The sequence below is a fragment of the Danio aesculapii genome, chromosome 18 (assembly GCF_903798145.1).
Source record: "Danio aesculapii chromosome 18, fDanAes4.1, whole genome shotgun sequence".
Lineage (NCBI taxonomy): Eukaryota > Metazoa > Chordata > Actinopteri > Cypriniformes > Danionidae > Danio > Danio aesculapii.
In genome coordinates this window covers 46,040,499-46,065,832 of record NC_079452.1, presented here as the reverse complement: position 1 = coordinate 46,065,832, position 25,334 = coordinate 46,040,499, and the positions used below count along the sequence as shown (strand labels likewise).

The 25,334-nt window shown below is 34.3% G+C and overlaps 1 protein-coding gene across 1 annotated transcript in view; it reads left to right on the top strand.

The window, feature by feature from the left end:
• The window catches only part of megf11 (multiple EGF-like-domains 11), a 254,354-nt gene that overhangs the window by 26,577 nt on the left and 202,443 nt on the right, over positions 1–25,334 (top strand). Inside the window, exon 2 of the mRNA XM_056478777.1 lies at positions 19,307–19,440. The gene's annotated coding sequence lies outside the window, so the exon portion shown is untranslated. The remainder of the gene's footprint in view (positions 1–19,306; positions 19,441–25,334) is intronic.

Here is a 25,334-nt window from a genome sequence, read left to right as displayed (position 1 = left end):
TCACCTTTTTTGTGAAATATATGTGTCCTAAGAGTGTTTTTAGAAACGTGGGACACATATATGGCTGTCAACATCTCAAAAAATATGTTTTGGTGTTTTGTGACCCTTTAAAGATGACTGAATGTTACCGGTAAGTGTGGCGCGAGGGGGAATAAGGCTTTATGTTGGCAGAAACACCAATACGCTAACTGGCACACTAAAGCCAAATTACCACTGAAACTATTGCCATTAAAGCTCGACTACGCCACCCAGTACATTACCTGGGACATGAAATACAGGTTTGTACCTCTAACAAAGACAATGAGACGTGGATATAAAAAAAAATGTTTTTTTTAATTACAATTCAATTATCTTTGGAACACAGGTATTAAAGGACAGGCACATACACTCTTAAAAATGGCACTAGTAGTGGCAAAAACAAAAAGATAAAGCTTCATCCAACCAGAGGAGTTGGTTGAGGAGCAATTTCCCCTATTCTCGGATGGCCTTTTATACACCTCTTAACAACCCCCAGTTGGTAATGGGCGTACACAAATGCTTAATGCATAACATCCACTACATAAACATACTCTATAGCAGGGGTGCCCAATCCTGTTACTGGAGATCTACCTTCCTGCAGAGTTCAGCTCCAACCCTGATCAAACACAACTGAACCAACTAAGTAGGATCTGAAGGAGCGTTTGGTAATTAAAGACAGGTGTGTTTAATCAAGGTTGCAGCTGAACTCTGCAGGAAGGTAGATCTCCGGGAACAGGATTGGGCACCCCTGCTCTATAGTAGAGTTCACAATTCATGTATTATGTAACATCTACAACTTGTTACGTCCAATGCAACTCAAAGACATTAAGGATGACTTTGCAATAAATTGGGCATGTATATTTAATAGCGTAAGTACAATAAATGGAGCGAATATGTCAACTCTCTAAAGCCAGGGTCACATCAGCCTTATTCTCAGTCTTTTAAGTACCTCAATCATACTCCCATATATCACACACTCATGTCACGAGCTCAGGTTTTTAGTTCCCTGTCGATGGTACAGCTGCAACAGACCAAGTAAATAAACCATTAGCTCACAGCTTTGACCTTCCCAAAGTCAAAGTTTAGGCAGTAGGATGCAATGTAGCAAGCTATTTTTGATAATTCATGATGTGTCCATGAAATGGTAGCGCTCAAGTCAAATTTAAAGATTGGCCTCCGTGCTGAGGGACACCATAGATCGTTGCCCTCGTTTGTTATTTCAGGTGGACGTTTAGGTTTAAAGCGAATGCATTTGTCTGTCCAGCAAGGACTAAGCAAAGATAGACAGCTTCGCTTAAATCAAGTTTGAAGCAAATGTGCCGAGGCTGATCTGGGTGTGTGTTTTGTGTTGGAAACTCATTAATAATGATTCGCTGGATGTAGGAGAGAGTCACCCGTAGCGCCGTTTCAGGAAGACGTATAATGTCTTTTTTTCTCTCTTGTCGGCTTCACACACCACTTATCCGAAGACATTTGGGACAGACTCCCAATCCCTGCCGAGCCTTGCGCGTCCTCGGACGCTGACACCAAATAAATGAAGACGCAGAATGGACTTGGATGCTCAGAGTTGGAAGGGCGACGGCTGAGGTGTGAAACCACTGAGCTGTAAAATTGCCCTGGCAGCCATGCTGTTGTTTCAGCATTTCATGGTGAGCCGCTCAGCCTGCTTCCCTGCCTCTCCCTATCTTTCCTTTTCACCTTTTTCTCTCCACCCATCTCTGTACCTTGCCCTAGTGCGCTTGTGCTGACTTAAGTCCTGGCCCATGAGTCCACTGGAACTATAAAGCAATAACCGATCGCTGTGCTTTGTATGCACGGCTGCAAGCCACTACAACCAGACTCTAAGAGCTTTAGCATTCCACTTTCATTTCCTTCTCAAGGCTGCACCTGCAAGTGCGAAGGTGTTTTCGCACACAAACATAGCACCGCCTCCTTTGCCGACTAATTTGTTCTAATTTGCCTGATGACATTCACCAGATGCATATGATCCTATTATTATGTGAGAAGTCACAGGGAAGGTAATTGACTGCTCTGTGGCGAGCTTGTTTGGAGCCTGTTGGGGGTTTGTGAGGAGACTGGGACCCCCCGCTGCTGCCCTTTGACTGGGGCCGCGGGATGCCGGTGTCAAGGCTCGAGTGGGTGTTAAGCTTGTGACAATATGAAGACTGGTCAATAACTTGTGTGTTATTCATTTTCATGGAGTTTCCAAAAAAAGCAAACTCAAACAAATGTGTTGTGATTGCAGAGAGTCTGTAATAATCTCATTGATGTGATTTTGTGTGTGTGTGTGTGTGTGTGTGTGTGTGTGTGTGTGTGTGTGTGTGTGTGTGTGGTTAATTAAGCACTTTTTCTTCTGCTTGTTGCTTTTTTCTCACATAGACATTATAAAGCAGAACACAGTTCATGAAGAAGGGCCTCAGTCACTTGCTCAAAATAAATCCAATTAAGACTGTAACACTTGGTGTGTTTGACATTAGAAAGGGCGTGCCATACTGAAATAGCAAATGAACACAGGGTACATTAACAGGCAGAGAGCTATTAAATATATCCCTCATTAGTGTTGATCTTCTTTGCTTGTTTTTTCTGCTTTTTTCCCTGGCTATGTTGGTTTTAACTTCAATAATAAGTGTAATCATTGCTTTCTCAAAATTTATGCTCAACTTTATGATATGTTACAGTATATTATTTGGAGCCTTTCATTATAATGACCATGACCATCACGTTATGCTTTACGGAAGATATTTAAAGTATTTAATTAGGGATGCACAGTTATTAAAATGTGTGTTTGTTGTGTAAATGAATGCAAAGAAAATGCTAAATCGATTGTTTTAAATACTAGGAGAATTTCAGAATTACATAAATTCATTCATTCATTCATTTTCTTTTCAGCTTAGTCCTTTTATTAATCAGGGGTCGGCACAGCGAAATGAACCGCCAACTTATCCAGCATATGTTTTATGCATCGGATGCCCATCCAGCTGCAACCCATCACTGGGAAACACCCATCACACTCATACACTACGGAAAATTTAGCTCACCCAATTCACCTATAGCGCATGTCTTTGTAAATTACACATCACACATAAATTATGAATATTAATTTTAAAAAATTGTTTAATGTCACATTTAAAAATGTTATTAAATGCATCCTTTACCCAAACATGAAAATTATGTCTATATTTATTCATCTTATCATACAAGATATTTTTTCACCAATGTTTTAAAACATCTCTTGTAGTTCTCTCATATCAGCATATCATATAAAACATTTTATTTAAATTTTAAATCAGTAGATATAATAGTTTTATTTGATTCTAACATTATAACATAACATTTATTTAATAATTTAATTTGCTACCATTTTGTAAATATATATATATATATATATATATATATATATATATATATATATATATATATATATATATATATATATATATAAAATAAAATACATATTTTTATTATCACACATTAAAAAGAAATGCATTTATCAGTAGATATAATAGTTTTATGTTATTATGTTTAACACATTCAGTTGTTAACAATTTATTAATTCATTAAATTTGATACCATTTTTTATATTTTTATTTATATTTTTATAACATACATATTTTTATTATTACACATGAAAATAAAAAATAAATAAATAAATAAATAAATAAATAAATAAATAAATAAATAAATAAATAAATAAATAAATAAATAAATAAATAAATAAATAAATAAATAAATAAATAAAATGTATTTCCTTGGCCCTTAAATTAAAATAAAGCTTAATTGTGAACAAAACAACATGAGTTTTTAAGGTCTAACAAATATGTGAAAGCATTTCCTTCCATATAAATATACAGTGAACAGTGTCACAAATATCAATACTCTATAATATGAAACAAAATTATTTTGTGATCATAATTTTAGCCGTTCATTCATTAATCATTAACCCTTTATTAATCAAGGGTCACCACAGCCGAACGAACCACCAACTTTACACAGCAGATGCCCTTCCAGCTGCAACCCATAACTGGGAAACACCCATACACTCTCATTCACACACAGACACTACAGATAATTTAGCTTATTCAGTTCACCTATACCACATGTCTTTGTACTTGTGAGGGAAACTGGAGCACCCCGTAGGAAACCCACGCGAACACAGGGAGAACCTGCAAACTCCACACAGAAATGCCAACGAACCCAGCTGAGGCTCAAACCAGCGACCTTCTACTGTGCCACTGCGCCGCCCCTATTTTTAGCCGTATCACCTTAATATGAAATCAGAAACCGTCAAATCACAAGCTGCACAGTGGTCTCGGCTCAACACCCGCGATGATCGAATAACCCAAGACAGATGTTAATACGAGAGATAAACATGGCCTAAATTATATTTAGTGTCTCCTTTAAGCCTCCAGCATCAAATGTGCTCAAACCAGGTGTCCTGCTTCAGATGGCTGGAGGCCTTTGATAGCCTATGTAGGAGTAGAGCACACAGCATGACAGGACAGATAAAGTTTGCATCGTTCTCTCCATAAACAGGAGAAATAAGATCAGCATGAAAGAGCTGTCCCCTCAAACCCGCTTCCGTCTCGGGGTGCAGACTGCGGATAAGCAAAGGTTATAGTGATGAAGGATGACGTTGAGATTAGCAGGCTGTAACTGGGCTCAGTGGTGGTGCGAGAAGCCACATTGTTTGATTTATGAGGGTCATGATGATCAGTGGTTGCCACATGAATAATCCATGTGCCCAGAATTAAGTGACCCAGAGCATTTGCTGCGTTTCCCTGCTGTGTTTTTTTTTTTCAGATCCACGTTTCTCTTATCCACATTCACTTCATCCACAACGGAGTGCTGCTGATCAAAAGATTGGCTTATCTTTTGACTCTGTTTGTTTGCCCTTCGGAAATATTGCTTGGGGTTTTTGTTTAAAAGCCATTTGGCGGTGTTCCTAACAAGTGTTTCCTAAGACTGATAGCGATTGAAAGTTTCAGGACAGATTACCTGTTGCACTGATGCGTGCAGATATCCATTGCTTAGAGGTAATAGAGGCACACTACACACACACACACACTCAGTGATCATTCAGATCGAGAAAGGAAATACTTGGCCACTGCAATTAAACAGACCATGGCACTCTTAATGGTGCGTGCTTTTAAACGAGACGAGACAAGGCTGTCTTCTGCTGTTAGACACTCCAGGGTCAATCACGTGATACATGTGAGAAAAGTCTGTGACCTTTTGGTTGAGAGCAGATTTAGCGATAATCAAAGTAAACCTTATTATTTTTGCTTGAGTTGTTACAAGCCATTGGATTACCTGCGCATCGTATTGTGAATCTACACTGATCTTCTGCTGTGTTTACATGGCACAGGCTAAAATGAAAGTTTCTTGGAATTACTTTGGATTTCTAAATTAAATTATATTTTTTTAATTATATGTTTAAACTTCTTAAAGCAAGTCACTGCAGGCGAAAAGGGTAAAAACATACATACCCAGCAGGCACAGGACATCAACATGGCGTCAGATTGACGTTGTACCCCAACGTCGTGAAAAATTGCATTTTGGCTGGAAATGAAAATCAGGTTGACGTCAGAATCCAACCTAAAACAACCAAATATTAACATCTAATGATGTTACAGTGTGACGCTGTGTGGACGTTACCACTATGGCATCTATCAGACATTGGATTTTGGTTGCCATACCTGCTGAATAAATATTTGATGTCAATATGACATTGGTTTAAGATGTTCAACATAGGCTCATTCTGAAAACGTAACCCTATACAATTCTGGAGATTGCGAATTATGTAACCAGAAGTATGTGTGGCTGCATTTAGTCTTTAAAATGAACGCTACGGGGCGGTATGATGCCGTTCCTTTTCATGCTTAACAGCTGACCGCTTACCTCTGTATGGACGACTTTCCTGCTGTTGCCATTTTGTCCAGTAGCTCGCCATGTATGTCGGCGGACTTAAGATGCAGAGAGTACTTGACCACGACAACGGGGTTCGAGTACGGTGAAGAACGGTTCCAGAAAGACAAAAACTAAATTAAAAAATAAAATAAACAAGTAAATAACAGAGTGAGAATGTGGTAAAATCTGAAAACATGGTAAAAACCATGGGGCTTTCTTTTTACTGGATTGCTTTTGAAAACAATGTTGGTTGGGTTTGACGAAGTGGGTGGGCAGGTCAATTGATGCTCTTGAAAACACTATTGCTTGGGTTTAGGGGAGGAGGAGGGTGAGAGAGTCAATCGGTCAGTCAGTCAGTCAGTCAATCAGTCAGTCAGTCAGTAAAACTGTCAGGGCTCTGGTGGATTTACGTGAGAACAGCAGGCGTGAATGGCACTTGTGAGAGAAATTTGAGATCTCAAAAAGAGCACACAGCAGCCTCTGGTGAATTTGTGAAAAGAAAAACTGCAAAAAAATTGTAGCTCCTGGGACGCATTTAGTCCTCTTCAGAAATGTAAATAGGGGTACATTTTTAGAACGAGCCTGGGTTGAAGATGTTGGCTCGACGTTGGATTTTGGTCACCTTCCAACACAACCTAAAATTAACCTAAAATCAACCAAATATCAACGTCATTTGATGTTGTGATTAGACATCAAAATAATGTTGTCCTTAGACGCTGGCTAGACATAGAATTTTGGTCACCTGACGTCATGACCTAAATTGAACCTAATATTAACATCTTATAATGTTGTGTGCCTGCTGGGTACATTGAAAAAAATTATTAGTTGGATTTATTAAATTTTTTAAGGCAAGTGGTTGCAAACAACTTATATGAATTTAAACAAACAATTTAAGTTGAACATTACTAAATTTAATTGGTTATTTAAATTTAATTTAACGTTCATTCCATATAAATTGTTTGCAACAATTTGGCTAAAAAATTTTGTGTAGTAGTTTAATTGCAGTAAGAATCACACACCTTTTATATTACACGTTTTCTAAAATGTCATGTTTAAATATGCAAATGAGGCATTATTTTACTTTTGAATAGTGCATTTTACATTATATTAAACAAAGTCTTTTCATTTTTAAATTAATTGATGAAGTCAATGAATGAAATCAGTGGAACAGTGGATGATGTCACGTTTTAAATGTTATAGCCTTTTACCAACAAAGGTTTTTGAAATCTCTTTTTATCCTTAATTCTGAAAATGCATTGTATAAACTTACAGGGTTCAACATAATTCATTCAAGTTGTCCCAGCACAAACCAATTAAATTAACTTAACAGATTTAAGCGGATTGAACATAAAACAATTAAGTTGTCTCAAAACATTTCAATAATTGTGCTGTTGCAGCTCATTTTAAGCTGCAAAATAAGTGTGTTTGAGTGTACTATGAACAAGAAAAAAGTATTTTTATCATTTTTTTTGTGGAAGTAGTATAAAATCAGGAGAATTATGAATGTATCCATCTGTAATAACCTTGAATACAGCTGTGTAGGTATGAAAAAGCTGTGAAGTTTGGTGAATGTGCTACAGAATTGGATATTTATGATTCAGTCCAGGAGAAAAAAAACACTTTAAAATATGTATTGTAATTGAAATCTACAGACACAAAAGGATAAAGTATGACAAAAGAAACTCATAAGACGGTGTTTTGGGTGGTTTCTTCAAATTAGATTGACAATAAAGTCAAAAAGCCCACATTTTCCAAACTAACAGGTGCATGAAAAAACAATGTTTTTACCTTCTGTTTCTTAAATAATTCTTTCAATAAAAAATTAATTGGCATGTGAAACTGACTACTTTCACAACATGATAAAAAACATTATAACTTCTTATATGGGAATGGTTTAGTTTAAGCAAGATGGAATTTTAGGAAGTTACTTCTAAATCTCATATTTTGTTAGGTAAAGTTGAAAAATGAGGAGAGAGCTTTCTTGGCATAATTTGAGGCAAACCAGCCAATTATGCACTGGGGTGCCATGCTGAGTTGCCAGAATTCTTTAATCAGCTGACGGTGTTGCTTTCTCTTGACAGGAACACTGACAGGTCTCACGAGCTTCATGATGCTATGCTAATGCAGGCACTAAATGCTGCTCTACGCATGTGCAAAACATTCATGCAGAATATATGACGCAAACATATTATCAACAGGTCATGGATAAATATAAGTAATGTATATTCTCAATCAAATTAAATGCCAAAAAAGTATATGTTTTGTAATTTTTCTGCTGCATCTAAAAAAGCACAGAAACTCACACGATATATGTTTACTTTTTGTACATATTTTTTTTTCATAACGTTGTAAACAGGACAAACTACAAATCCACTTTGATCACATTTTGCCTTGGTGAATAGTGGGAACCTCCATTTTAGCTACAGTTATATGAGGTTTGAAATTCTGGTTACACTTTAAAATAAGGTTAACAACAATTTATCTGTTAAGTACTTATTCTTTGTTAATGTTAACTATTCAGGTATTGATGTGTTAGTTAATGCATTAGTTGACATTAAACTAATAGAGAACAACAACTTCATTTAGCATTACATAATTTTTTTTAATTTACTCATTTTGTAATGCATCTCTTTACATTAACAGTTTAATTAGTTAATGTTTACTTACACAAACACTAATGTATTAGTTATATATAATTATATATTAAGTATATATATTTTAATTAGATAACATGACATAACAATGAAGAACACATTTATTCAGCAATACTAAATCTTTGTTAAAGTATACTTACAAATATAGTAATGTGTTAGTTAAAGGAGTAGTTCACCCCAAAATGTAAATTGACTCACTGTTTACTAAATATTGTGTGGTTCCAAACCTTTATAACTTTTTTATTATGTAAAACACTAAAGAAGATATTTGGATCAAACTAATCATTGACTTCCATAGGAAAAACAAATACTAAAGAAATCATTTGTCATTGGATTTCAGCTATGTTTTTTGTGTTCAACAAAACAAAGAAACTGAAACATGGTTGAAACAAGTAAAGGGCGAGTAATGAATAACACAATTATCATTTTTGTGTGAGCTCGTTAATACATTAGTTACAAACTAATTGTTTTAGTTACTGTTACTCAATTATTCTAGTTTGTAAAACTTATTTTTTCTTGTCACTAAAACAATTTTTTTTAGTTCTTATAAGTTTTTTTTCTAGCTAGTGCAGCTTAATTGTTCTTGATAGTGCAACTTATTTTTTCTAATAAGTGTAACTTAAATTTTCCAGTCACTCTAATTTATTCTACGGTAGTTCTTTCAACTTAATTTTTTTATTAGTTTAACTTAATTTTTCTAGGTAGTGCAACTTAATTTTTCTAGTTAGTACAACTAATATTTTTCTTTTTTCCTAATTCTCCCAACTTAATTTTTCAACTTTTTTTACCAGCTTCATTTTTCTAGTTACTGTAACTTAATTTTCAAGTTCTGCAAACAATTTGTACCTACTATAAATGAATTGTTTTAGTGCAATTTAGTTTTTCTAGTTCTCCCAATTATTTTCAGTTAATGCAGCTTACTTTTTCAAGTTACTACAAATTAACCTTTTCTACACTGTAAAAAATTGAATAATCAATTAGTCATATAGTTTATCGTAACTTATTAAACTAAGTTAATCATGTTCTAACTTAATTGTTTAAGTTACACAAGCTATTTTAAGTCAGTTTAACATGACATAAGTTCAATGGACTCATAAGGTTTATTTGATTCAGCGTAAAAATTAAGACGACCAGTATTTTTTTTACAGTGTACACTGTAAAAAATTATATGATCAATTAGTCCTGACAGCATGTTTTTAGGTCATTGCAATCATGTTCTAACTTAATTTTATAAGTCACACAAGCTGTTTATGTCAGTTTAACATAATAGAAGTTCAATAGACTCATAAGGTTCATTTGATTTAGCTTAAACATTTAAGGCAACAAGGATTTTTTTTACAGTGTAGTTGCTGTATCTTATTTTTTTCTAGTTCTGCTAACTTAATTTTTCCTGTTAGTGCAACTTGATTTTCCTTGTTAGTGCAACTTAATTTTTCTTGTTCCGGGTGTCCCGAATTTGAGTCCCAGTTCCTAGACCTTTCCCAATCCCCCTATTCCCCTCTCCAACATTTTGACTTTTGTGATCCTCTATAATATGTTTTTTTCACAGTTTTTCACCAACAGGAATCAATTGAAATATTTTATATTTTGCTAGCTGTTATAAAGCTCCATTAATATTGAAGGCAGCTTTGAAGATATTCAGAGAGACAGTTGTTAGAACTCATAAGTATTATGGTGATGGCTCTATATAAGCAAAATCAGAGGGAATATTATTTGAGAAAATCTTAGCACTTTTTCTCCTCATCCTTGTCTTTGTCCTCCTTATCGTCTGAGCACGGCTTCTGCAGCACATCACCTTATAAATGAATGCATAAATGCTGACTTCAGTGCCCTCCAAGTTTACTTCCGTATGAAACTGCACTGTATGCCATCTTTGTTGTTGTTCTTTTGCTGTTGTTGTTTTTTCTTGTTATTTATTTTACAAATGCAGTTCGCACATCTGGTATTGGTTTGTAAAAAAAAAAAAATGTGAACATTCAAAACGCATCTAAGCAGTAAATCAGGATTTTAAATCCAGTGTTAACATAGTTTTGCATCCAGTTTTAAATCCAGTTTTGCATATGAAAAGAGAGAATATGTAATTATAGGAAAACATATACAGTAGAACATGAAATCAATCAATTATCACAGTAAGCATAACATCTACATGCCTAATTAGATTTTTCACTCCAACACCAGTAATCATTTCAGAAATCACTTCAGTTTCCTGATGATTATATGTACAGTAAATGGTCAGTAGTTTCTCCTAAATGAAGACAGAAATAAATAACCACAGCATGGTGACATGCTGACATAAACTTAAGATGCGGTCATGACTCCTGTCTTAGTAGATGGCTTGATTTTACTTTATCGTTGCGAAAGCTGCCAGCAGACCCATAACATCACTCACCAAGGGGCTCAGATGCAGGGGATCGGGGAATTGGACGGTTAATTGCATTGAGCTCTAATACGTGCATGTCTTGAATCATGTCAATGTCTCCTTTGGTTGACATGGTGGGAATACAGAGTTGGTTTGAGCATTTTGCTTTGAAGAGATTGGAAATAGCACAGTATCACCTGGCAGCATTTGTTATTGTTAAGTCTATAAAGACTATTGCATTGTTGTATCTCAAAGCCAAAAATAAGTGCAACTGGAAAAAAGAAGCCAAATGGGAGTTTGAGTTTTATGAACAGGATCTTTAGTGTGTGAAATGGAGACAATGAAACATGTTGTTTCTATTGTGAATGCCAGACAGGCAGAGAAAACAACAAATACACGACCCGGCCCACCGTATTGATCTGAGTTTTAGGTTATTGTTCTATGTGAACAGACTCATTAATGAGGAGTAAATTGCTACAGCCTCATATTTCAGTCTTGTGGTCTCGGGTGAAATACTTTTAGTTACTCATTTGTCTCGTGGTTGTCATGTAAAGCAAAAAAACAGTTGAAGTACATGCCACCAGAATGGAGCTTAATGCATTTTGTCTTTCCACAGCACTATGAGCTGTTTGTCGGAGAGGATTTATTCAAACGCAATAACTAACAAGTCATTTTAAATGGTATTTCGTGCATTATGAATTGCAAGTCTGCAACAGGTCATTACAGAATACTCATTTCACGTACAGTACTATAAAAATGTAACAATATGTAACTTTAAAATACTTGGCAGTGCTTTCCACAGGTTTGAAATATACTTGCAGTGGTTGGTGGATTGAAATACATTATTTATATACAATAGTTAACTACTGTATATGCAACAAACAAAACATAATTTAATTTTGGTAAAAGTGCATGAATGAATACATATGCTATGAAAAATCTGAAATCATGAAGTGTAAGACCAATTAATTTAAAAACATAATCAAAATAAAACATTTTTAAATACTAAATCATCATTATTTTTTGAAGTATGCCAAAAAATATTTTCGATTCTCATGTAACATGTTTTCTTGTTTTTTTGTTTTTGTTGTTGTTGTTTTTTTTTTTACAATAAAACTAAAATCAAGTGTAGTAGTGCAACATGATTATGTTTATTTAATTTTTTTGTAAATCAACAATGCTGTGTGTGTGTATGAACTATTATTCAAAACAGTCATTTTTTAAATTACCCAAGTAAATTCTATGTGTGGGAAGCACTGACTTAGTCACCCAGCAAGCATTTTCTGTGTGTGTTTAAAATACATCCAATAGACATCTAAACAGAGATCTTTCCTAAAACCTGTTTATTTGATGACTACTTGATACTACTATATTTAGATGTAAAAATACTTCCTAGGACACCATTGACCATAGGTTGATACACTCTCAGAAAAAATGGTACAATGTTAACCAAGAAGGTACAAACCCTTGTCTCTGGGGCACTACCTTTTTATGGGACAGAATTGTACCTTAAGACAAAGAAACAAATTTGTACTATTGCAGTTTGTACCTTTAAGGGTATGATTTGTACCATGGGAAACCAAAATACCTTTGTTTTTTAAAACCTGCAGATACAATATTGTACCTTCATCAAAGGTACAAATCTGATCCATGAAGGTACGACGACAGTGACAAGAGACTTTGTACCTTAACAGTGTCAAAATGATTACCAAACATTTGTTTAAAATGCCTTAAATGTTTACAATACTTATAGTTTTATGTTTACCAGTTGTTTTGTATTATTGTATTATAGAACTTAATAATAATTGTTTATAAGTTTCTTTAAACATATAACTTAAAATGATGATTCTTGTTTTAATATGGAAATTAAAATCATAAATCATCATAAAATCACTTTGCCTTTCCAGTCATATTTATTTTGATAGGTATAATAAAGGAGTTGTTAAACATTTTTGTACCTTTTATCTGAGAACAATTTTGTACCTTCATTTCAGTTGTATCATAAAAGGTACAGAACAGTATCATAAGAGGTCTTTTCTGTACCATATAAGGCACAACCTTAACAATATCCTCAAGGAACATTATTTGTACCACTTTTTTTTTGAGAGTGTACTGATCAATAAACAAAATATCTTATATTGATTATAACATGATGTCCAAATGTTTGGTCTCAGCACAAATTCAGCAATGATGCATTAATGCATTAACTTTTACATGAATAATAAAAAAAAAATAATCAGGTTTCACATTAATGCTGAAAATAAAATCATGATAGTCACATAAATGTTAATCAGCACAACAGTTAAGCATATTACAATAACTTCTAAGTCATCACGGGACACTAAACAATGATCCAAATATTTAAGCTGTGAATATAGAAGTAATGCATTGTTCATCTCTAATTAATGGTGATCAAATTAACCTCCGGCCATCGTCCTCACTCAAAAATGTGAGGCCAAAAATATAAATCAATATGCGAGTGGCCCTCTGATAACAAGATACAGTCATGCTACAGTATTCATCATTTGAATTATTTACAGAGTTAGCTTCTTTCAAATGGAAATTCCACTTTCGGTTCAATCTAACTCGCACCTTTCATTCAGTTAGCTTTCAATTACACACTTCATTATGTTCTGTAATGAGTCCAGTGATGTGCCTATACATTCCACCCTCAGGGCCTCATTGGCGTAATATATGCAATCCCATTTTGCACCCTTGTTGCCACTAATAAACAGAAAAATTCAGAGCATCATTTGTTCGTGGAATTTCCTCTTGGGATTCTAAGGAATACATCTTATGTAAATCCAAAAGAATACAAATTGTGGATTATTGCTCCTCCATCATATCCCAGTATCTCCACACTGCCTTTGTGTCTTAGTGGTGCTTCGTTTATGAGCAAATAAGACCCCACTTCCTAGTAGGCCAGTTTGAAATGTACGCTGTCCTGTGTGCACTGAAACTGCATTTATTTGATTATAACTACAGTAAAGACAACAATAATAGTGTAAAATAGTAGTAAAATGTGTTGTTTCTGAATTCACATGTATTTAAAAATGAATCCTAGATTTTCATTACTCTATTGTTTGGTCACAATCTTTCAGAATTCATTCTAATATGCAGCTTTGTTGCTTAAGTATCTTATTGGCATTATTTGCAGAATTTCCTCTCAGGATTGTAAGGAAAACATCTTTTGCAAATCCAACAAAACACAATTTGTGGATTATTGCACTTCTGTCACACCTCACTAGCAATATACAGACATACAGCATACAGAAATGATATGCCATCATGTAAATTAAATAAATAACATGAGTCTATTTTGTTTGCTTAATAAATAAAACAAAGTATAAACCTCCAATATCAAACAATATCAAAGTGCTCAGGGGTAGCTTAAATAATGTGTCGGTACTCTTTGGGTAAGGGATTCATCAGAGTAACAGCAAAAATAAGACCAAGGCAATCGAAAAATGTGGAAAAAACATTAAAAAGCCTTTATTCACATGGCTAATCTTTAAAAAACCTACGCTTTTCAGCAGAGAGCTGCCTTCATCAGAGTAACAGTCATTAGGAGTTTCTTTTGAATGCTACAGTCTCATGACTCATTAGAATATCTAAACAATACTAAAATAATATATTGAACAAGGTCGACTCAACAATCATCAATTCAGCATTGTATAGACCTGTTCTGTAGGATGGAACCTTGAATGATTTCTGCTGTGGTATGGCGCTATGTGAAGAAAATCTTTTGGAAATCTTGAGTCATGAGTTATTGCACCTCCATCACATCTCACTATCTTCAAACTGCCATTAGACGGACAATCAACACCCTGTAGCACTTGAAAATTTGTTTTAAAATCCCCATTGATCAAAATTAAAGACATGTTAGTCTAAATACTATTAAAATGTAATAATTCTGAATTCACATTTGTTTTAAAATGAATACTGGAATTACTTTATTGTTCAGTGTTACATGATCTTTAACTTATTGTAATGTGCGGATTTGTAGCCAATGATATTTTATTTCAGCATTCTAATGAAAAAATCTTTCATAAATCCAACGATTGCGAGTCGAGTCCAAGATTTTTTAATCTCCTTCACATCTCAGCATCTTCAAACTGCCTTTAAAAGGACAAACTATTTAACAATCCCATCCTGTGTGGACCGAGACTGCATTCATTTGATTAAAACTACAGTAATGACAACAAAAATAGTGGAAAACGCTATTAAAATTTATTATTTCAGAATTCACATATATTATAAAATGAAACCTGGAATTTGTTTGCCGTCATTACTCTGTTTACTGGATTACATAATATTTTACCAATCTTTAAAATATGTGGATTTGTAGCCTATAATTGTACAATTTTCTCTCAGTGTTCTTATGAAAAAAGTCAGAATATGATACGAGTCCTTGATTATTTGACCTCCTTCACATCTCAGCATCTCTAACCTGCCATTAAACGGACAAATTGTTTAAAAAACCTATCCTGTGTGGACCAAGACTGCATTCATTTGATTAAAACTGCAGTAATGACAACCATAATAGTGAAAAATGCTATTAAAATGTATTATTTCAGAATTCACATACAATTAATACTGGAATTACTTTATTGTTTAGTGTTACATGATATTTGACAAATCATCGTAATGTGCAGATTTGTTGCTAATAATTGTAACATTTACTCAGCATGAAAACAATTTTTTTTATAAATCCAACAGGGGTGCGTTTCCCAATCAATGACGTTGCTCGTGGCTGTATTAACATAGTATGATGCATCGTTTGGGAAAAGAACAATGTAATGACGAGTGTTTCCCAAAACCCATTTCTCTGTGACAGATCCATCGTTTGAACCACGTTAGTTATAATGTAAAACGCCCTTAATGATGCTCTAAATGGGGTGGAGTAACAACATCTTTAGAGAAGAACCCCATAATTTCTTTGTGAAAATTATATTGTTTTACATGCAATCGCATTTAAAAAAAAATCCAATATTAGTTTTGGTAAAAACATGCACTCGTTTTCTATATTAATTGAAATATATGTAAACGGAGGAAACCAATGTTTCCTTCACTTACCAAATCAATTACCAAATCACTTACAAAAGCTAACACATATTCTAATATCAAATCTAAATCATATAAAAAATGAAATTTAATATTTATTATTTATTAGGAAATGAAAAAATCATACTTTAGAAATAATATTAATAAGGATGATGACAATTATTATTATTATTATTATTATTATTGTTATTATTATTATTATTATTATTATTATTATTATTATTATTATAAGTAGTATATTGTTAATTATTTTATTTTTGGAAAAGTCTACTTAATAAATAACCTACAATAAATTAAAAGCATTAACGCATGCTGTTTTTTGTTTTCACAAGCTTTGGAGACATAACATCAATTCCCTTTTTAAATAAAAGGTCATCTATAGCTTTCGCCATGAGCCACGACTGTGTTCAAAATGACATTAACTTTTTCAAAGTGCACTGCGAAAGGAGCACAACTGTAAACACGAAGATCGCTAAAACTGAACTGTAAAAATAATTTGAAAACAAATTACACCTAAGGAGAGATGACTTTAATGCTTAAAAAAAATCATTCCAAGTGTAGATGTTAGAATGTTTTAAATAAATAGGGCATAGGGGGAATAACTGGGAATAGAACACAGCCAGGAACTATGTTTCTAGCTACAGCTCTAGAGGTGTAGTTGCAAGCATAGAAGTTTGCGATGCAGTTTCCGAGGGTTCGTTCGGACGATGGATTTGGGAAACACCAAATCAACAAACTATGTTTTTAATGACACAACATGCGAACTTAGTTGGCTAACGATGGTTTTCGGAAATGCACCCCAGAATGCGAGACAAGTCCTAGCTTATTTAATCTTCTTTACATCTCAGCATCTTCAAACTGCTGTTAAACAGACAAATTGTTTAAAAAAACATCATGTGTGGACCGAGGCATTCATTTGATCAAAACTACAGCAATGACTACAATAATAATAGAAAATGCTATTAAAATGTATTTTTTCTGAATTCACTTATATTTAAAAATGAATCTGGAATTTCCGCAGTCTATTGGTCAGGTGAGTGCATCTGATTAAAAAATATTAAACAAGTCAGGTCAAGCCAAGTCAAGTCAAGTCAAGTTGTGCTTTATTGTCATTCCGCTACATGTGTGGACATAGGAATGAAATGTAGTTTCTCGCTGGACAATGGTGCTACATAAATAATCATAAGTAGAAACACAACACTGGACATAAGAGCTGTTAAAAAACCTATGCATAACTAACATATACTATAAGATACTTAACTATACACATAAGACAGGCTATTTTACACAAGACTGAACAATGTTGTGCAGGGTATTGTGCAAGAGAGGTATTAAAGGTGAATATTGTGCAAAAGAGGTATTTAATGTTTAATATTGTGCCAGAGTTATTTAAGGTTGAAGCAAGCAGTGCCACATGATTATGGCACATTTACTGTATAGTAAACATCATTTTTATTATTGAGTTCTTATAAGATGGAGTTTAAATAAAGTGTCATGTGCATAAGAGAGAAGAGTTTCTACAGGTGGTTTGTCAAGCCCACTCATCTAAATGAAGCACAATTTGAAATGCACAGTGTTTCCAAGAGACTTAGAGCGATGTCTATAGTGTTTATAGTGATTGTCTATAGTGCAAATGTGCAACCTGGTATAAGAGTCAGAGAGATGAGAGGGTGTCTTTTCTACAGGTGGTTTGTTAAGCCCACTCACCTGTATGGGACATACTACGGAATGCATGGAGGAAGCTGTTGAGTAGTCTAGCCGAGCAGGCTCTAATACATAGGTCTCAAACTGGATTCCTGGAGGTCCGCAGCTCTGCACAGTTTTACTCCATCTCTAATCAAACACAGCTGATTCAACTAATCAAGGTGTTCAAGACTACTACAGACTATTAAGCAGCTGTGAGTTGGAGGTGGTTGGAGCTAAACTATGCAGAGCTGCAACCCTCCAGGAATTAAGTTTGAGACCATTGCTCTAATACTTCGAAAAGTATTAGCTACAAACTACTATATAAGCTATAAACTATTAGGTATAAATGTATTATTCAAGAATAAACATGTTACAAATTAAATAAACAGTGTTTATTGTTTAACTGTATTCAGGTATACAGTAATTCAATAATAAAATGTAAAATAATACTGCATAGTCATCGTTGGATAAACTATTCCATAAAACTTTTTTTTAATAATTAATTTTTCAACGTACAGTACAATTTCATATGCCTGACTTATTTTAATCCTCATACAGTGACAGGTCTTAAATAGGTCTTGCAAAATGATCAATTGTAATCCACACTCAACATTCTGCGATGTGACTATAGCAAATGATCACATGGCGATATCTATGCTGCAACGAAAAATTGTGCAGCCCTAGTTGGGAGTCACATGATTGTTCAAAAACCTTTCTAAAATACAGATTTGTTGCTTAAGAAATTGGCATTAATATAATTCCCCCTCAGGATTCCTTTTTTCCCCCATTTTTTGTAAATCCAAAAGAACGTGAGTCGTGGATTTTTGCTCTTCCGTCACATCTCAGTATCTTAAAACTGTCTCCGCGGTGCTCCGCCGAGTACTTAAAATGGACAAACAAGACCCAGTTGCTTTCAAATCTGACTGTTGAACTTTGCAGCATGTAGACAGAGCAGGTCACTTCCAGACAGCCTGTCCCCTCCAGTGTGCTTCCAGCTCATCTTCCCGCTCTTGTTCCAGTCCATGTCCTCGCCTGCGGCTTTCTGCCCGGCCTCCTCTGCATCTGAAGGAAAAGCAGAATAAATAATGAATCCCGATGACAGCAAGAAAACGGCATCTTTTGTTTGCACCCTCAGTCAGTGTTATTTTTCTCATCTCATCCTGAACCCCACGCAGATGACCCAGGGCCCGACGCAGGCATAATGAAGATCCGCGTAATGAGGCTGAGGAATACGAGGCCCCTAGTTAGACCCGAGCTGTCGGCACGCCGGTACTTGTCATTGTGTCGTTAATGGCCATGAATAGCTTGTTCTCCTTTACTATTGTGGAGAATGCTCTCGTGGCGACGAGAGGTTTTGACACTCCACGCACTTAAGGTAATGTAATCTCTCACCCTTGGCGAACGAGACCGACGCTTCAACCAGAGGTGCGGCTTAGATTTAATATCAGGGATTTAGCAGCTGTCACATTGGGGAGCCCCTAAAGCTCAAGTCTCTTTCTCGAGTGTCCCTTTTTCTCAATCTTTCATTCTCTTTTGGCATTTAGACCTTTTCCCCGCTCTCTTGTTCTGAAGTTGAGCACTAACTGTTTCTTCTCTCTCTCTCTTTCTCAATACCCAGGTGCCCTCTCTTTGCTCTGAGTCTTGATTATCGGTCTGTCTGGTCCACAGCTCTTCTGTGTCTGGTTGTTTGGTTCAGGCGGGCAGTGATCTTCCACCGCAGACATCTCTTGGGACTGCAGCTCGTGGTCTGAGGTGAGTCCGAGCGGGATCCGGCGCCTTTGCTCTTGTCTCTTCTCGTTGGCAATCACTATTACGCCAAGCTGGATCCACGCAGCTCTAATTCTTAGAAATCAGTGTTCATTAGAGTCACCTGTACTTCAAGAGGAAGCGCAGAATAATTTGATGTCAGATGCCTCATTATGGTAGTCCTACTTAAAGCCATGACAAAAGTACAATCTTTTTCATGCTCGAGAACCACCGCGAGTCTATGGGGATAACAGAGAGCCGCAGATGCATTTTGATTAAAAGCTAAGTGATCTTACGGTGAAAATCAGTGATTCATAATGCATGGGATTCATTTCTGAAGAAAGGGTTTGATCGTGGTCTTAAAAACTTATTGGTTTTTTTGCCGTGGCAGATGTTTTAGATTTACTGCTATATAACTTAGTGTTGTCGATAACTGTCCTGCTTTTAAACTGACCTGTATCAAAGGCACGAATCTGTCACTGTTAAAAATGCTTACCTGAAACTGTTTCCTTAAGGAGCTGCAAACTGATGTAATCTTTAAAATTAGTTTTGGTGTACACTTTTGTTGAAAGTTTGAAGCTGTTAAAAAGTTTGAAGGTTCTTGTGTTTGGGTTTAAACACACTGTATGTCACAGAGACTTATATGAGACTTATATGACTTATATGAAAACTTATATGAGAACTCTTAGGGCCCTATTGTACACCCGGCGCAATAAGGCACAGAACGTGTTTGGTGTGATTTGCTGCTATTTTCAGACCAGCGCAACCCCAATTTTCACGTTTTGCACCACGTTGTTTAAATAACAAATCCATTTGTGCCACTTTGCGGACTCATGGGTGTGCTGGTCTAAAATAGAGATTTGTTAAGGCGCATTGTTGGCGCGTTGCTATTTTGATCAACTGAAATAGACCGCGCTATTGACCAACCAAAACCTGGTCTAAAGTCCAGCGCAGATCGTGTTAGTTATGCTCCTATGCAGGTCCAAAATGTGTACACATTGCTTAAGACACACAGAAAGTTTTCGATATAAATATAAAACCACCACCTTGATGCCTTATTCATGTCAGGGAGGGCTTTGTTCAGTTTATTCATGACAATTTGCATTTGCATATTGTTATTATTATTGTCAGTATTATTTATTATATGCATATTTAAATTTGCTTTAATAAAAACAAGTTTAGATTTGTCCACTTGCCAGGGTTATTCAGACATATACATCACCATATGGGGCATAAGAATAGGACGTGTGTTTGGACATAACTGGAGTAAGGCATTGTGCCGAAACATCTGTGTTTTGTATCACCTGAAGAATGTAAAATATAAACTATACAAAGCAATTATGTAATGAATGCGAATAATGACCTTCTGAATAATATTATTGACAAGATTAACACACCAAAAAAAGTTTTTAAAACCGTGAGCGCGCAGGTCAAACTTCATTATTCTACATTTCATACATTGTAAAAAAGAAAAGTTGACTCAACTTAAAATTTTAAGTTAACAAATTTCAGGACATTTTTGAGTTTACTCGACTTAAATCAAATCAAGTGCTGTAATTGGGTTGAAAGTCAACTCAAGAATGTCCTAAAGTTTGTTGCCTTAAAATTTTAAGTTGAGTCAGCATTTTCTTTTTTATAACAGCGTACATCTTTGCTAAAAAGTACTAATTTATAAATATAAATAATCCTGAAAAACAATATTTTAAATGGTAATGTAAGTTGAAGTATTTATATATAATGTGGTTCATTGTAGAGTACCATTATATAGTATCTACAACAACAATAACAAAAAAATAAAAATTAACATTGACTGTGTTTTTACTACCATTTAGATTTAATTTATGATTGAATTTGCTATTAAAGAGATCTTATAATATAAATTCAGTTATATTCAATCTTCAGATAGGGTACAAATCTAAATGACAATGAAAATTTGTAGTTAATTTACACACCTTCACAAAATCAGTTGTTAACAGCAGTTGTTAACGTTTCAAATATACATATAAAATACATAAAAAACTTAGGTGAACTATTCCTTTAATATGTATTATATATATGTAGAATTTTTTTAACATTTTAAGTATTTGCATTTTATATGTATTTTTGAATCGTTAACAATTATTTACAGCTGATTGTAAGCTTAAAATTCTGCTAGTATACCTATATTTTACATTTAAAAATGTATACAAATAAGTATGCCAATACAAAATACAAGCAAAAGTGTCCACTTATGAATACACAAAACTTTAAGCATCCAAGCTGTCATTCCAGTGATTCACTATAGGGAGCAGTTGTTAGAACAGCTGAGCAGCACATCATAACAGCTTTACTTTGATAGAGACATCTTGCAGCTGCAGTTCTTGTGTGAACTGATATGAAGCCTTCAAAGGGTGACCGTGTAAGTTAACCTTTTTACAGAAATGAACATGACTTCAGCCTCTGCTTTTGAATGAACTCTTATATAGTGGAAGTGAAATCGATATTGATTTTCTCTCACATGAGAATGACCTGTGAGCACCTTTCAGTAGTCTCAGATTGGCAAGCAAGTGAAGCTGATGCTGTTAGACAGATCATACAATTTGTTAAATGGTATTAACGGATTAGGTATACGGTCTAATCATTGTGCATTAAAATATATTTATTTGTTTGCATAATATAAATACGTACACCCAGGGCCTAAAGTACAATTTTGGTCAGTAATTTTTTGACAGAAGTCACAATTCCTGTGAATTGTTTTTTCTTTTTAAAATATTTTTTTAAATGATGATTAACAGAGTAAGGAATTTTTCACAGTATTTACTATAATATTTTTTATTTTGAAGAACGTCTTATTTGTTTTATTTTGGCTAGAATAAAAGCAGTTTAAATTTTTTTTTTCAAACATTTAAAGGTCAAAATTATTAGCTCCCTTAAGTATTTTTTCCCCGATTGTCTGCAGAACAAACCATCGTTTTACAATGACTCTTCCAATTACTCTAACTTAACAGAAGTAGCCAAGTTAAGCCTTTAAATGTCACTTTAAGCTCAATACTAGTATCTTGAAAAGTATCTAGTAAAATATGATGTAGTCATCATGGCAAAGATAAAAGTTATTAGAAATTAGCTATTATGTTTAGAAATGTGTTGAAAAAAATCTTCTCTCCGTTAAACAGAAATTGGGAGAAAAAAAATTCAGGAGGGCCAATAATTCTGATTTCAGTTGTCCATAGATATAATAATAAAAAAGGCATAGCAATTTTTTATATCCCTATAAGTTTTAGATTTAGAGGACTGTTTCATTAAGCATAGAATTTATGTTTGAAAATTAATAATAAAAATAAAAAACATAAAAGGATAGTTCATGCTAATTTCATCATTTACTGACATTTGTTGAACATAAAACTAGAATGCTGGTTACCAAAATGTTGTAAATATACAAAGTGTCTACGGGGTCTTTAAATGTCTTAAATTAAAAAAAAACAACATTCATTCATTCATTCATTCATTTTCCTTCAGCTTAGTCTAGCATATATCAAAATCTAAATATTAATATAGAAGCAACTTAAAAAAAAGAATGAAAAAACAAACAAACAATTGGATTAAAGTTTGTGTGGAATAATAATTCATTCATTCATTTTCCTCCGTCTTAATCCCTTTATTCATCAGTGGTTGCCACAGCGAATTGATCCGTCAACTTATCCAGCATATGTTTTACACAAAGGATGCCTTTCCAGCTGCAACCCAGTACTGGGAAACACCTTTACACTCTTACATTCACCACAGCCAATTTAATTTATTCAATTCACCTATACCACATGTCTTGGACTGTGAAGGAAACCGGAGCACCCGAAGGAAAACCACGTATACACGGAGAGAACATGCAAACTTCACACAGAAATGCCAATTGACCCAGCTGGGATTCGAACCAGCGAACTTCTTGCTGTGAGGCAACAGTGCTAACCACTGAGCCACCATGTCACCCCCTAAAAATAAAATTTTAGGCCTTAAAAATTCTTTTTGAAATCATTAAGCTAGACATTCGGGCCAAAACCTATCCAATCATCAACAATTCATCTCAATAAAACTTTTAACCAAACTCTACTAGCCAAAACTAGTATTTTAATAGCAAATTTAATAGCTTTATTAAAATAGCTTTATTGTTTGAAAGTTCGCAGTGGATTTAAAGACTATATAGGGTGAGGACATTGACGTAGACAGACTGTTGTGCACACATTTAGTTTATTATAGTTTTTTGTTTGTTTGTTTTGACACATTATTTTAAATTTGTGGCTAAGATTTTTTTTTTGATGGGGCAAGTAAAAATCTTTTCTGATGGACCAACTGGGCCATTAGAAAAAAAATCATTAGCATTTAGCCATGTATAAGTCTGAAATTTCATTCATATTGGTGTGAAAAAGTGAAAAAATTTAAAATGTGAGATTGATTGGGATGATTCTATAGAGGAGTGCATATGCATAAAATATAAGAAAAAATCTACAAGCAAAGATTAGATTAGATTCAATTTATTGTCATCACACATGTACAAGTACAAGGCAACGAAATGCAGGTGCAAAGATAAGTTCAATAATGAAAAAGATACAAAATAAATAAACAGCGTTTGATTGTTTTACAAGGAGTCAAACTGTATTTAGGTCTTCAGTAACGTTAATTAAATAACCAAATGTAAAATAATACTACATAGCCTTCATTTTCTAAACAATTTAATACAGTTAATCGCCATTATAAATGAGTTACAAATAGTTCAATGCTTATAAAACCCTCACACAGTCACAGGCCTCAAAAAACACTTCAATTATGATCAGTGATCAATTATAACCCAGACTCAACATTGCGTATACACACACACGATGTGACTATTTCGATTTATTACATTGTGAAATCGATTCTAATACGATATATTGTGGAACCCCTTTCTAAATCTAAATACTAATATAGAAGCAACTTCTGGAAAAAAGAAAAAAAGGATATAAAAAACAAACAAACAAACAAACAATTGGGTTAAAGTTTGTGTGGAATAATGATAATAATTAATAATTATTCATTACATTTATATAACGCTTTCCTTTGGTACTCAGAGTGCTTTACAAACACATACAATGCATTCTCTTTTGAATATTTCCTTTTAAAATTACTTTTTATAATGTATATTTGACTGCATTTCTGCATTTAACACAATGACGGCTTTCCATTTATATTGGGAGTCATTTCTCTGGCAAATATAATATGTGATTAAATAATTTCACAATGTACAAATGAAACATATTAATGTAATTACAACACAGCCCTTTTTTTAAATGCTAGCCCATATTGCATTGTTAGAATTAATAAAAAAAGCTACAGGCCAACTGGCAGGTATCACTCATATATTCACTAACGCCAATTTTTACACACATTTAGCCCTCGCCAAGTGTTCATTTTATGCTCTGCTTGCACCTCACCAGGACATTTAGTAATTTAATTGTGGTTCTTTCTGATCAGACACATAGTGTAGCATTACCTACAATCACGCAAACTGTTGTTCTTGTGTCCTTCTACACAAACCCCCTGTAGTTTAACATAATCAGTGCTTTCACGCTTCAGTGGCCCATGCTTGTGCAGTGTGTCATTCGCGTGCCCTTCTACATCTGTCTCCGTCATGTCAATTCATCACACACACATGCTCATCGCCCATCATGTGTCTAATGAAATACCTCGACAGTTTCAACAAACGCTTCACCCTGTGTGGTCTTAAAGAGTCCTTCATCACTGCCACAGGACTAATGTCCTGGGCTATGTGAAAATATAGCTGTTGCGTCAACCAGACACTATTTGGACCTTTATTTTGTCAATATTGTGTACATCTAATTTGTTTTAATTAAATTGTATTAGTCTCTATCACACACATATCACACCATTATATC